Raw genomic sequence first — 12,480 nt, 5'->3', positions numbered from 1 at the left:
GAGGGGACCCCCAGAACGACCTCTATGCCAAATTGCAGCCCCCGAGACCCGCTGGTTCAGGAGATAGATTAGCGAAACCTATCTCGGGAACCAGCGGGTCTCGGGGGCTGCAATTTGGTATAGAGGTCGTTCTGGGGGTTCCCTCCCTACCCTGAAAATTTGGGGAGTGTAAGAGGTATGGGAGCGGATATATTTAGTATTTTACCTCCAGCAGCATCATTCTATAGGAAATGTGTCTCCTACTGCGCATGCGGGGCAGCGCAAATCCTCAGGCAGCGTAATCAGACACAACACCGGCTAGAGCGGAGGGGACCGACGATTGCCAGGGGAACGTCAGGAAGGTGAGTCCCCTTCCTCTTCTTCCCCTCAGACCGCCACTGCCAATAGTGATCACTACGATTAGCCGGAGAACTTAGTGATCAGGAGCCAATTGCGATGGCTCCTGATCTCTGAGGAAAGATGTCAGCTGTCACAGGATAGCTTAAAGGGAGTCTGTAGAGGCTTCCTGTGGATAAAAACAGTCACTTATCTGGGGCTTCTATCAGCCCCCTGTAGCTGTTATGTCCTACGCCGTCCTCCTCCGATCCGCCGGCCCCGGTCTAGCACGACACGCCGTCCAACTGCGGCTGCGCAGCCGTGGCAGCGGCCTGCTTGCTCCCAACCGCGTCATCAGAGGTTTAATGCACAGGCGCAGTACAAGAAACCTTTGTGCTGCGTCTGCACAGTAAGCTTCCAATGATGCGAACGGCAGCGTGCATTATTCGGCTATGGCAGACGAATAATGCCCGGTGCCGGCGGCAGGGAACAGGTGATCGCAGGAGGACGGCGTGGGACATAACAGCTACAGGGGGCTGATAGAAGCCCTAGGTAAGTGGCGTTTTTTATTCACAGGAAGCCCCTACAGAACCCCTTTAATCTCCCCTCTCGGGTGTGCAGGATCATGTTGGGAGCGGAAATGGCAGGTGGCGTAAATCCTACGCCACATCAGGCTTAACAGGAACTGTTGCAAAAATCTTAAAATTTAAAACACATACAAATAGGAAGTACATTTCTTTTCTCCTATGTTGCTGTCACTTACAGTAAGTAGTAGAAATCTGACATTACCGACAGATTTTGGACTAGCCCATCTTCTCATAGGGGGGTTCCCAGGGATTTCTTTATTTTCAAAAGCACTTAGTGAATGGCAGTTGCTCTGTCCAACTGCCAAAATAGTGTGCAGCGAGCAGGGAGACAGGCCTGCATATTTGTATTAATAATTTTCAGGGAATGTCTTTATACAGAATAAAGGCCATGCTGAGAATTTCCTATGGAGACTAGCCCAAAACCGGCCGGTAATGTCAGATTTCTACTACCTACTGTAAGTGACAGCAACATAGGAGAAAAGTAATTTATGGCTCATTTCACTGTGGGAGAAATGTACTTCTTATCTGTATGTGTTTTAAATTTTAAGAGTTTCTTTCCCTACTATCCATTGCGGCCTGAAGAAGGAATAGTAATTATCGCCACCTAGTGGATGCGCCCGGCTAACGGAAAAGTACCAGGATGAGAAATAGGTAGATATTAATTCTGAGCACAGAGGGTCAATTAGATCCTATTCATTTTGAGTTGATGCAAATGTATACAATTTTGCGGTGTAAGATTTGCTACACGCGGTCCACAAAAGATTAAAGTGCCCAGAGAGCTAGCGATGATGGGCAGATTCGACCAAGAGACAAATCTCTCACACGTGCCACGTACTATAAGCTGGCGACGTGTATAGCGCCAATGGAGCAGTGGGATCCCGAAGATGGATGGGCACCATGCAGTGGCCGACATAGGACAGGTAATGTATAAATGCACACGCAGGGGGAACATTCACACACTAGGAGTAAACCGCACTGGGGTTTTCATCGCGCTTGTCCCGATATCGCTTGCCACGATGACATGTCCGAACCATACTTGCGCCCAAATATTGAATCGGATGGTCGATCAGCCGCCAAGTCGAGAGATGTATGGCCACCTTTTCCTCAGTGGGAAGCTGTGCTAGTCTATTATAGGGGACCCAATGGAATTTCCATAGACCAAGGGCCACTTCCAAATGGTTGTTGACATCTTGTATCTGGAATTGAGTTTTGCACATTGCAAAAAAAAACTATTTGCTTGCTAGACATGTACATCATGCTATGTGACCCGGGTTGACCACTCGGGGGAGGGGGGGGGGGGGTAGTAGAGTATCGCTAATTATAGCAATATTCTCCACGCGGCAATCCGGCGCGCTCTTTTTTTGTCACAAAATAATTGGGTTTTGAAAAGGTCAAAAGATGTAGGATCAGCTCTACAAGGAATAGTGCAAAGTGGGGTGTTGTAATTTTGCAGTATAACTAATTTGATTGCTTGAGTCGTAAAACAGCAGCTCTGGGGAATATGACAGAGCCAGGTATGAGCACAGCGCTGTGCCTCTGCTGTGTGCTAGTAAAGAAAGAAAGCGGGTTCTCACAGAATGCTTCACTTCCCCCCTTATTACCAATGTCGGCTGTCCTCATTATTATCTGTATCCAAACTGCTCCTGATCAATACCGTTGTTGATCGGGAGTAGATTGGACATGTCAAAAATAATCATCGGATCCTGTCAGTCGGACGGGAAATTGCATTGTGTGTACCTAGAAATATGTCCTACCATATTATACTGTATTGTGTGTGGCTGAGGGAGTTCCTCAAGCATTCTGTCCACCAATTCACACATTATATGAACCTAATTTTTACAATACATTCAGAACTTGCTTTGCAGAATTCCATTCATTCCAACTTACAACTCTAAATTTTGAAATGACATGTGAAACTCACAGATCTATGCGCTCATTACCAGTTAGCAGTGTCCATGCATGGTTTGGAAGGGCAAGAGCACAGTCATTAACCACTCCTGGCCATTGTTCATTTTTAATTTAGTTTTTAATGTTTTCCTTAGTACTGATCATGTTAAGTACCTTGGAAAGCTTCTGCTCTGCTACAAATGAATCTGCAAACATGGTAGCCAAGGGTCGGTCTCATTTAACAGCCATTTTCTCTAATAACAGCACATCACTTATCCAAAAAGGCAATAATTAAAGTGGACAACTGTGAAACACTCTGGGTTTGTTCCCATTAAAAGCAGTGCAGATTGGTTCACTTACAGTGAATAGGGCAGTGCCAATCTGTGCTCCATGACCACTTGGCACCACACTATGGGCCGATGCACAAATGGCCGCTAAGTTTGCAGTGCATTCAGTGGAATTCTGCCTGCCTCAGTATAGGTAGCAGTTGAGGCCCCAGTGTTCAAAAGGTTTTCCTTGCTCCCCCCCCCCCCCCAGTATAGGTAGCCAGATGTTCCCCCAGTATTAGGTAGTCCCCAACCCCTTAAAGATAGCTGTATGTCCCCCCAGAATTAGGTAGGCTTCCCTCAAGTATAGGTGTATATGTATAAGTATATGTGCCACCAGCATTAGGTAGGTTCCCCTCCCTCCACCCATATGGGTAGCCAGATGTGCCTCCAGTATTAGGTAGGTTCCCTTCCCCCCCACCCATATGGGTAGCCATATGTGCCACCAGCATTAGGTAGGTTCCCCTCCCTCCACCCATATGGGTAGCCAGATGTGCCTCCAGTATTAGGTAGGTTCCCTTCCCCAGGCGTAGATATATATACTCCGCCGGTGAGCTGCCTTAAATACTTTTCCTCCTTCGAGTCGTAGCAACTCAAAGGGAAAAGTAATTTGGGGTCCGGCGATCGCTGGAGCCCCGAACTACTCTTACGCACTAGTGCTAGTGCTATAGCAGCACCCAGTGACAAGACAATATACTCTGTACAGCGCTGCGTAAAAGGTCGGCGTTATATAAATAAATAATTAGTTAACAACCTGCTTTGCTTCCCCATCATATACAGCCAAATGTGCCCCCAGCATTAGGTAGCCTCCCTCCTCCCTCAATATGCAGAGTCGTGAGCAAAGTGTTTCTCAGACAGCAATTACTCGCCTCTTAGTGCCACCATAATCTTTTTTCAGCCCGTCACACACTTCCATACAAAATATCTCCAGTTCAGTTAAATTTGATAGCGGTCAGGCATGGACATCTTGCTTCAAATCATCCCATAGATTTTCAATGATGTTCAAGTTAGGGGACTGTGATGGTTATTCAAGAACTTTGTACTTCTCCTTCTGCATGAATGCTTTTGTAGATTTCAACCTGTATTTTGGGCCATTGGCCTCAATTCACTAAGCTTAACTCCTGTCTCTAATATGTTATGTTTCTAGAGTTGTTACCATGGTGATAAGGCATGTAGTATTCAGGAAACATTTTACCTCAGGCAAACCTAAAGTTAACTCTTTAAGTCTTTAAGTTAACTCTCCAATCCTTAAAATAACTCCAGAGTTAAAGACAGGCTGTTAATTAGCTGCGTGTGAAATTAACTACAGAGGAGGCCTTTGGCGTCAATTCACTAAGATCATGCTGGAGATAATAAGGCAAGAGAAAACTTACCTCCACACAGTGAGAGAGTTATCTTATCTCTTCATTCCTTACGTTACCTACTCTGTACTTAATTTACCTCCTCTGTAGTTAATTTACCTCCTCTGTAGTTAAGTTACCTCCTCTGTAGTTATTTTCACACGCAGTTAATGAACAGTGGGAAGTGTGCCCTTTGATGACACACTTCCGCCCAACCATGTACCACACACTTCCGCCCAATATATTATACCCCCCGCCAAATCGGAAATCAGAGCGGCACATCCGCATAGTACCATGCCCTCCTTACATATGGCGGCGGCGGACAGTGTGCCCTTACGTGACGCACTTCCGCTTTGACCGCCGGGACCTATACGCCATGCTCCAATCAGCATGGACATGGCCACAAGTCAACCACGCCCCCCGCACAAATTCTCCCGCCAGCCTCACACTAGGATTACGATCAGAGAGTACATTAAGAGCCAGCGCGGCGCCTGCACATTACAGAGGCGCTACGCTGTTACTACACAACGTCAAGGTAAGAGACCCTCCATTATATGGGATATTTATGATTTATGACATGGGTTGACATCAACACCCCCGGGATCCGTTTACATTAGGGGAAAAACAGGTATTTAGGGCAATAGACCCTCCATTATATGGGACATCAATGATAATTTATAACATGGGTGACACCAACACCCCCGGGATCCGTGTTGCATTAGGAAAAACAGGTATATAGTGAACCCGTTAAGGGATACAATAGCACTACAACTTGGCACCTAGGGGGTAGGTAGAAACCCCTCCCCCCCTCCCTTACTTCTCCCATTAAGTAGTATATTCATAAATACGTGTCACCACCACATTTTCTCTTTGTATGGTTTATGTATTTATACTCATATTCATATTTTTATTTATATTTATATGACGACCATGCCACATTTAAACTGGTTTTATGTACGATTGACACGTCTAATTGCAGTAATATTTATTTCATCAATTGTTTATTGTTCACTCTGATACTACTGCAATTTCCATTGCATGCATTTTATTGGATGTTTTTTTATTGGACGCATTTTATTGTACGTATTTCATATTTTTATTTTTATTCTTCTATTTTATTTTATTTTTTCTGTTTGTTACAGCTGCTCCTTGTTTTTTGTATATTTGCCTGAGGAAGCGGGCTTGAGACCCGCGAAACGCGTTGCAATTGTTCTTTGTCTTGGAGTTCAGATTAAATGTTTTTTGCCATTTGATCACAGTGGTTGTGTTTTGAATATTGGGGAGGTAAGTCCACCCTTGCCACCCTCTGTTTTATTGGTTTTAATACGGTTTCTCCTTTTATCCTGTTGGCGCCTCTGTTGTTTATCTCAGACAGCAATTACTCGCCTCTCATTGCCACCATAATCTTTTTTCAGCCCGTCACACACTTCCATACAAAATATCTCCAGTTCAGTTAAATTTGATAGCGGTCAGGCATGGACATCTTGCTTCAAATCATCCCATAGATTTTCAATGATGTTCAAGTTAGGGGACTGTGATGGTTATTCAAGAACTTTGTACTTCTCCTTCTGCATGAATGCTTTTGTAGATTTCAACCTGTATTTTGGGTCATTGGCCTCAATTCACTAAGCTTAACTCCTGTCTCTAATATGTTATGTTTCTAGAGTTGTTACCATGGTGATAAAGCATGTAGTATTCAGGAAACATTTTACCTCAGGCAAACCTAAAGTTAACTCTTTAAGTCTTTAAGTTAACTCTCCAATCCTTTAAATAACTCCAGAGTTAAAGACAGGCTGTTAATTAGCTGCGTGTGAAATTAACTACAGAGGAGGTAAATTAACTACAGAGGAGGTAACTTAAGGAATGATGAGATAAAATAACTCTCTCACTGTGTGGTGGTAAGTTTTCTCTTGCCTTATTATCTCCAGCATGATCTTAGTGAATTGAGGCCTTTGGTGTCAATTCACTAAGATCATGCTGGAGATAATAAGGCAAGAGAAAACTTACCTCCACACAGTGAGAGAGTTATCTTATCTCTTCATTCCTTACGTTACCTACTCTGTACTTAATTTACCTCCTCTGTAGTTAATTTACCTCCTCTGTAGTTAATTTACCTCCTCTGTAGTTAAGTTACCTCCTCTGTAGTTATTTTCACATGCAGTTAATGAACAGCCTGTCTTTAACTCTGGAGTTATTTTAAGGATTAAAGAGTTAACTTAAAGACAGAAGAGTTAACTTTAGGTTTGCCTGAGGTAAAATGTTTCCTGAATACTACATGCCTTATCACCATGGTAACAACTCTAGAAGAGTTATTAAAGACAGGAGATAAGCTTAGTGAATTGAGGCCATTGTCTTGTTGGGATATGCAACCCATGTGTACCTCCAACTTTGTGATTGACACTTGAACATTATCCTGCAGAATTTGTCCATATTGAGTTGAATTTATCAGACCCTTAACTTACCAAGGGCCCCATCCCTGAACTAGCCACACAACCCCACAGCTTAATGGAATCTCCTCCAAATTTGACAGTGGGTAGCAGGTGTTATTCTTGGAATGCGGTATTCTTCTATGCAAAGTGCTTTTATTGTTATGACCAAATAACTCAATTTGTCTCTCATCAGTCCGAAGTGCTTTATTCAAAAATTAATCTGGCTTGTGTAAATGAGTTTTTGAATGCAACAAGCGACTGTTTTTGACGTGAGTACAGACAGGGCTTCTTTCTCATCACCCTGCCATACAGATATGCTGACATCAAACCAACAAGCTTTGATTTGGGTAATACCTTTAATGACTAACTATACATGCTTTGTTGCAAACTTCCGAAACATTACCTTTCTTGTTCTGGCAGATCAGATCCATACTGTCCAACTACTCCTGCCATACACCTGTTCTTTGTGCAAATTGCGCTGAATTGTAGAACGATGTACTGATATGCCCTCTGCAGCAAGATGTTCTTGCAGGTTGTCAGATATGATCTGTGGGTTGGGGCGTAACTAAGACCCACCGGGCCCCCCTGCAGAAATTTTGAGCGGGCCCCCTACACCCCCCCCACCCCCCGGACCCGCTCAGGGTCGTTTTGGGGGGCTGGAGGGGTCGCAGCATGACTGACGCGACTTCCTGTTTATACAGGACAGGAAGTTGCGTCAGAGGTTAGAGAGAGAAGCGTCTACGCTGGAGCGCACGGAGGGTATGTAGCTGCCGCTGCCCGCCGCTGCACACATATGTGTTATTGAAGCTGGAGGGGAGTGCAGAGGGGAGAGCCCGAGGTGAGAGAGGGGGGACCGTCCCCCCTCCCCGCCGAGTGTGACCATTGCTTTCCCCTCATGCTGCGACCCCTCCAGCCCCCCCTGAGCGCAGAGGTGTATCTAGGCAATATAGCGCCCATGGCAAACACTGAGATTGCGCCCCCCCACCCACCAAGTAGTCACATGCCTACAGATAATTTATCAAGTAGTCACTGCCCCCAACTAAAAAATTAATTAGTAGTTTTTATTAAGTAGTTACACACCTCCAGATACAATATGTAGCCAATATGTAATTCAGTAGCCAGGTGCCTCACAATAAGCATCACATTCAGGGGCATCAAAATCAAATAATTAGGTAGCCTAGCCAAGTGCGGCAGGGGTTAGATTGTAAGCTCCTCTTGCACAGCCAGCCCGATCCCCCCAAATTACAAGGATAGCAAGAGGCCCTGTAGTGATATATAGCAGAATGCAGTAAAGAGGCCCTGTAGTGACATATAGCAGAATGCAATAAAGAGGCCCTGTAGTGACATATAGCATAATGCAGTAAAGAGGCCCTGTAGTGACATATAGTAGAATGCAGTAAAGAGGCCCTGTAGTGACATATAGCGGAATGCAGTAAAGAGGCCCTGTAGTGACATATAGCAAAATGCAGTAAAGAGGCCCTGTAGTGACATATAGCAGAATGCAGTAAAGAGGCCCTGTAGTGACATATAGCAGAATGCAGTAAATAGGCCCTGTAGTGACATATAGCAGAATGCAGCGAAGAGGCCCAGTAGTGACATAAAGCAGAATGCAGTAAAAAGGCCCTGTAGTGACATATAGTAGAATGAAGTAAAGACACCCTGTAGTGACATATAGCAGAATGCAGTAAAGAGGTCCTGTAGACTGCAGTGACATATAGTAAAATGCAGTAAAAAGGCTGAGTAGTGACATATAGCAGAATGCAGTGAAGAGGCCCAGTAGTAACATATAGCAGAATGCAGTAATGAGGCCCAGTAGTGACATATAGCAGAATGCAGTGAAGAGGTCCAGTAGTGACATATAGCAGAATGCATTAATGAGGTCCTGTGGTGACATAAAGCAGAATGCAGTAAAGAGGTCCTGTAGACTTCAGTGACATATAGTAGAATGCAGTAAAGAGGCCCTGTAGTGACATAAAGCAGAATACAGTAATGAGGTGCTGTAGTGACATATAGCAGAATGCAGTAAAGAGGCCCTGTAGTGACATATAGCAGAGTGCAGTAAAGAGGCCCTGTGGTGACATATAGCAGAGTGCAGTAAAGAGGCCCTGTAGTGACATATAGCAGAATGCAGTAATGAGGCCCAGTAGTGACATATAGCAGAATGCAGTGAAGAGGCCCAGTAGTGACATATAGCAGAATGCAGTAATGAGGTCCTGTAGTGACATATAGCAGAATGCAGTAAGGAGGTCCTGTAGTGACATATAGTAGAATGCAGTAAAGACACCCTGTAGTGACATATAGCAGAATGCAGTAAAGAGGCCCTGTAGTGACATATAGCAGGATGCAGTAAAGAGGCCCAGTAGTGACATAAAGTAGAATGCAGTAAAGAGGCGCTGTAGTGACATAAAGCAGAATGCAGTAAAGAGGACCTGTAGTGACATATAGCAGAATGCAGTGAAGAGGCCCAGTAGTGAAATATAGCAGAATGCAGTAATGAGGTCCTGTAGTGACATATAGCAGAATGCAGTAAAGAGGGCCTGTAGTGACATATAGTAGAATGCAGTAAAGACACCCTGTAGTGACATATAGCAGAAGGCAGTAAAGAGGCCCTGTAGTGACATATAGCAGGATGCAGTAAAGAGGCCCTGTAGTGACATAAAGCAGAATGCAGTAAAGAGGCACTGAAGTGACATATAGTAGAATGCAGTAAAGAGGAACTGAAGTGACATATAGTAGAATGCAGTAAAGAGGCCCTGTAGTGACATAAAGTAGAATGCAGTAAACAGGCCCTGTAGTGACATAAAGCAAAATGCAGTAAAGAGGCCCTGTGGTGACATATAGCAGGGTGCAGTAAAGAGGCCCTGTAGTGACATAAAGCAGAATGCAGTAAAGAGGCACTGAAGTGACATATAATAGAATGCAGTAAAGAGGCCCTGTAGTGACATAAAGCAGAATGCAGTAAAGAGGCCCTGTAGTGACATATAGCAGAATGCAGTAAAGAGGCCCTGTAGTGACATATAGCAGAGTGCAGTAAAGAGGCCCTGTGGTGACTTATAGCAGAGTGCAGTAAAGAGGCCCTGTGGTGACATAAAGCAGAATGCAGTAAAGAGGCCCTGTGGTGACATAAAGCAGAATGCAGTAAAGAGGCCCTGTGGTGACATATAGCAAAATGCAGTAAAGAGGCCCTGTAGTGACATAAAGCAGAGTGCAGTAAAGAGGCCCTGTAGTGACATAAAGCAGAGTGCAGTAAAGAGGCCCTGTAGTGACATAAAGCAGAATGCAATAAAGAGGCCCTGTGGGGACATATAGCAGAATGCGGCAGGGGTTAGATTGCAAGTTCCTCTTGCACAGCCAGCCCACCCCTCTCCCCACACAAGCTATGCCTGCACCCATCTACTTACATTATTGATGGCTTCCGGCAGGCAGAATAAGAACAAGTTGGGGTTGCCAGGGAGACTTGCAAAAGGAAGGGGGATGAAGTGCTCACTACTACCGCCCATCACCCGACTCTCTGTTCCTGGCGTGATGTCCGCACCTCCGCATCTTGTACCTCCTGGTACTCGATGCTTCCGGTCTCCCGCGCCCCTGCCCGCCGGCTCTCTGTCCCTGCTGTTAGACTTTAAATTAGCGGCAAGAGGAGAGACAGACAGGGCACACACTTCCCGCCGGTGAGCTTTAAACGCAGGAAGTGGCTAATGACGTCACTTCCGCATGTGACGCGACGGGTGAATTATTTGCGTACTCGACTCTTCTCTTGCCGCTAATCTAAAGTTTGACAGCAGGGGCAGGCAGAGAGCGGCGGGCGGGGGCGCGGGAGACCGAAAGCATTGGGCATGGGAGGAAGGGAGGCACAAGATGCGGAGGTGGAGAACAGCATGGCCCCCATGGAAAGGAAGGGGGCGCGGGGGACCGAGGCATAGAGGAACAAACGGCACAAGATGCGAAGGTGGCGGGCAGCATTGGGGCACCCCTCTAGATCCGCCACTGCCTGACCGGGCCCCAGGGGGGGGGGGCGGGCCCCCCCCCGCGGGCGCATGGGCTGCAGCCCCTATTGTTACGCCCATGTCTGTAACCACTTTGACAATCCTCCTCATGTGCAGCTCCTGTATTTTCCTTGGCCTGCCAGATCTGAGTTTAACAGCAGATAAGGCCTTTCATTTTCTGCTTACATTCCTTACAGTTGAAACTGAAAGCTTAACCACTGTGTACAAATTGGCAGTTTATTAATATCCTATTTAGTGCAAATAGGGCGTTTATAAATGTCCAGCATGAACACTCGTCCATGTGCGTATTTGAACCCTTTAGCCTATGTCATGAAATGGTTGAACCTTTGAGTTAGCTTTTTGTAGCCTTCGGCTGGATTCACATGGTGCACGTTTGATAATGCACACGTCGTAGTGTGTGTGAACTGCAATAGACACTGCATGCTCAGTCTTCTCCCCTGGCTCTTTTAGCCGGGTGCTCCAACCGGCTAATTTTGGAGAGCACCTGGCTGTCATCGGCTCACCTCCTCATCCCCCTTTTATGCTGTAAGCAGAGTTCAACCGACCCTGCATTTCCCCTTCGCACTCCACCCAGCTGGAAACAAATCTGGGGAGAAGTAGAACACTGCTCTCTGTCAGTTGGATAGTAGTAGACAGTTCTCTTTCAGTTGGATTGTTGTAGACAGCGCTCTGTCATTTGGATAGCAGAAGACAGCTCACTGTCAGTTGGAAAGCAGAAGACAGCATTCTGTCAGTTGGATAGTAGTAGACAGCTCTCTGTCAGCTGAATAGCAATAAAAAACTCTGTCAGTTGGATAGTAGTAGACCGCTGTCAGTTGTATGGTAGACAGCTATGTAAGTTGGATGGTAAACAGCTCTTTGTCAGTTGGATGGTGGTAGACAGCTCTCTGTAAGTTGAGTAGTAGAGAGCTGTCAGTTGGGAAGTAGTAGACAGGTCTCTGTCAGTTGAATAGCAGTAGATGGCTGTCAGTTGGATGGTAGACCGCTCTCTGTCAGTTGGATAGTAGAAGACAGCTCTCTGTCAGTTGGATAGTAGTAGACAGCTCTCTGGCAGTTGGATAGTAGTAGACAGCTCTGTCAATTGGATTGCAGAAGTAGACAGCTGTCAGTTGTATGGTAGACAGCTATGTGAGTTGGACAATAGTAGACAGCTCTCTGTCAGCTGTCAGTTGTACGGTAGACAGCTATGTAAATTGGATAGTAGACAGCTCTATGTCAGTTGGACAGTAGTAGACCGCTCTCTGTCAGTTGGACAGCAGTAGACAACTCTCCAGTGTTCTCCCCAGGCTCTTTTAGCTGGGTGCTCCACCCAGCTAATTTTGGTGAGCACCTAGCTGTCATTTACTCACCTCCTCATTCTCCTACTATGCTGTAAGCAGAGTTGCACCAGCCCTGCATTCCTCCATTGCGCCTCACTCTGTTGCTTGTTCATGCCACCTGGCTGGAAACAAATTCTGGGGAGAATACTGATGCTACACGTTAATTCAAAGCCTGCATGCAGTGAGTTAGAATAATGCAATTGGTTATAAAGCAGAAATGTGAACAGGTCCATATAATTGTATAGGTAGTGAGTACAAAACTGGTGCAGTGTG

At 45.6% G+C, this 12,480-nt stretch overlaps 1 protein-coding gene across 5 annotated transcripts in view; it reads left to right on the top strand.

The window, feature by feature from the left end:
* FAM184A (family with sequence similarity 184 member A) overlaps nt 1-12,480 on the top strand; it is a 306,218-nt gene that overhangs the window by 925 nt on the left and 292,813 nt on the right. The window lies entirely within an intron of this gene.

The sequence above is a fragment of the Hyperolius riggenbachi genome, chromosome 4, assembly GCF_040937935.1.
Source record: "Hyperolius riggenbachi isolate aHypRig1 chromosome 4, aHypRig1.pri, whole genome shotgun sequence".
NCBI classification, from domain to species: Eukaryota; Metazoa; Chordata; class Amphibia; order Anura; family Hyperoliidae; genus Hyperolius; species Hyperolius riggenbachi.
The sequence above is the reverse complement of the archived record's forward strand: the minus strand, read 5'-3'. Positions and strand labels throughout refer to the sequence as shown.